Source organism: Poecilia latipinna, unplaced genomic scaffold (genome assembly GCF_001443285.1).
Source record: "Poecilia latipinna isolate Pla-1442-1.1 unplaced genomic scaffold, P_latipinna-1.0 Scaffold15, whole genome shotgun sequence".
NCBI classification, from domain to species: domain Eukaryota; kingdom Metazoa; phylum Chordata; class Actinopteri; order Cyprinodontiformes; family Poeciliidae; genus Poecilia; species Poecilia latipinna.
Window position 1 is genome coordinate 667304 of NW_015112631.1, and position 2828 is coordinate 670131.

Sequence of the window (2828 nt, forward strand, 5' to 3'; positions counted from 1 at the left end):
AAAAAATCAGGCAAGATAAGATGTTTCCAAATCAGTTTCTTTCAATAAAAAAAATTCAGAAACTGTAACAAAAACTGCAGGTGTGAGTCTGTTTATGGTACATTTTTGGTTAAAAGCTGTTTGATTTTCATTCATTCATTCAATTTTACTTAAGTAAGAGTAGATTCTTCATAATAAAATTACTCATGTAAAAGTAAAAAGTACAACTCAATAAAATAGAGAGAGACGAAGAGAGAGAGAGAGAGAGAGAGAGAGAGAGACCAAACTCCTCCTCCCTGGCTGTGAGTGTGGAGCTGGAGGCTCAGTGCGCCAGTGGAGCCGCTGCGCTGCGCTGCGCATCGATCACTGCGCGTCTTTACGACACTTTTATCCGGATACGCGCTGAGATACGGGATATACGGAGGATTTAAAAAGCAAAAAGTGAGTAACAACATCTATCTATCTATCTATCTATCTATCTATCTATCTATCTATCTATCTATCTATCTATCTATCTATCTATCTATCTATCTATCTATCTATCAGTTTTTCTCCTTTAACTTGTTAAAACTCAAACCGCAGCCTTATATTTAGCAGCTTTGCCGTTATTGACTGCAGATAATTAATAATTGATAAGTGATTCCCGCGGTTCGTTTCGGACCGGTTCTGAACCGTTTGGACTCTACCGGCTCAGACTGAAGGAATCTGACATTAAAGTCGAGCCCGTTGAAGTTTTTTCAAAGTTTTCACATTTTTAGATTCCAGTTTTTGGTCCAGAGGAGGAAATTTAGAAAAGTTTGTGATTTAATGTGGCTTAAAATGATATGTGAAAATAAAAGCTTTAAATAAGATTTGGTTCAGTTTGAACCTCAGTTTTTATTGTAATGTCCTGTAAACTCGTCTGTAGATTAAATCAGATGATAATTTGATTTAATCTGATGGATTATTCTGCTCCTCCAGGTGGTTCACATGTTCAAGCTGTCAGGATCTTAAATTGTTTCTGTAAAAAATGTGGAATTAATTCAGATTCAAATATTTCTGGGAACTCTTTTATTCACCTGTTTAAAAAATAAAATACAAATAAAAACAGGATAAATGTATTTTACATCAGTCAGAAAGTTTACGTCTGTTTCTCTCCAGCATGAAAACTTTATTTCAGGATTTTTATTGGCATGTTGGACGTTTTCTTTCTCTGGGGTGAATTGTTTTTTTTATTATTATTATAATTCAAATTATTTTTAAAGCTGAAAACTGGTTCCATATTCAAATTACTTGTTTTTCTATATAATTAATAAATACTATTTTAAATAAATAAATATCCTCATGAAAAAAGCAAAAATAAATATAAAATATTTATATTTTTTAACATGATTATTTTTATTATTTTGTTTAGCACAGTTATATTCATTTAGATGATAACATCTGTATAAAGTACGGTGGTGGCAGTATCATGCTGAGGGTCTGGGTGTTGACTATTTCAACATCCTGTCTGAATTTTACCAGGATTTTACATTTTTTTCTGCAACTTTCAAGAGAATAATTTATAATAATAATTTATAAATAAAATGGATTATTATTATTATTATTATTATTATTATTATTATTATTATTATTAGAATTATTATTATTAGAATTTTTTAATAAAAATACTGAAATAAATTCCCAAATAATGTATTTTTTCTTTAACATTCATTGCAGCTGTATTACTTAATCAAAAGAATCGTTCAGATTTATCACTAAAAGCTCCAAATTCATGTGGGGGTATGTAAACTTCTGACCAGCTCTGTATTGATTTGGTTTCCTTGGTAACGGAGATCCAGTTTCTCTTTTCCCACAAAGCATTTTTTGCTTCGTCTTGGCTTTCTAAACTTAATTCAACACAAAGTCGCAGCAGAATCTGAAATATCTTAGCAAGAAAATAATAATAAAGATAAAATCCAGTGAAGCCAGATTAATGTTTCCAACTCTCCTCCTGTAAACGACATTATTAATAATTCAAGAAAATAGCAGCCGTCTGCTCTCAGACTCCTCTGTCTATTTCTGATAGCAGTTTGACCTCCTATGGAAGATGAGCAGAGCAGCTTTAGCTAAGTGGTTAGCTGTGGCTAGCTATGGTTAGCTGTGATTACCTATTGTTAGTTGTTGTTAGCTATGGTTAGCTGTGGTTACCTATTGTTAGTTGTTGTTAGCTATGGTTAGCTGTGGCTACCTGTGGTTAGCTGGGGTTAGCTGTGACTAGTTGTGGTTACCTATGGTTAGCTGGTGTTAGCTGTGGCTAGCTGTAGTTAGCTGTGGTTCGTTGTTGTTCGCTGTGGTTTGCTGTGGCTATCCGTGGTTAGCTGTGGCTAGCCCTGGTTAACTGTGGTTCGTTGTGGTTTGCTGTGGTTAGCTGTGGCTATCTGTGGTTAGCTGTGGCTATCCGTGGTTAGCTGTGGCTATCTGTGGTTAGCTGTGGTTCGTTGTTGTTCGCTGTGGTTTGCTGTGGCTATCCGTGGTTAGCTGTGGCTAGCAGTGTTTAGTTGTGACTATCTGTGGTTAGCTGTGGTTCGTTGTTGTTCGCTGTGGTTGGCTGTGGCTATCCGTGGTTAGCTGTGGCTAGCCTTGGTTAGCTGTGGTTGGCTGTTGTTCGCTGGGGTTTGCTGTGGCTAGCTGTGGTTAGCTGTGGTTCGTTGTTGTTCGCTGTGGTTTGCTGTGGCTATCCGTGGTTAGCTGTGGCTAGCCCTGGTTAGCTGTGGTTTGTTCTTGTTCGCTGTGGTTTGCTGTGGCTAGCTGTGGTTAGCTGTGGTTCGTTGTTGTTCGCTGTGGTTTGCTGTGGCTATCCGTGGTTAGCTGTGGCTAGCCCTGGTTAA

At 36.6% G+C, this 2828-nt stretch overlaps 1 protein-coding gene across 1 annotated transcript in view; it reads left to right on the forward strand.

The window, feature by feature from the left end:
* Positions 1-241: 241 nt before the first annotated feature.
* gpr4 (G protein-coupled receptor 4) overlaps positions 242-2828 on the forward strand; it is a 50166-nt gene continuing 47579 nt past the window's right edge. The window contains exon 1 of the mRNA XM_015032923.1: positions 242-420. The gene's annotated coding sequence lies outside the window, so the exon portion shown is untranslated. The remainder of the gene's footprint in view (positions 421-2828) is intronic.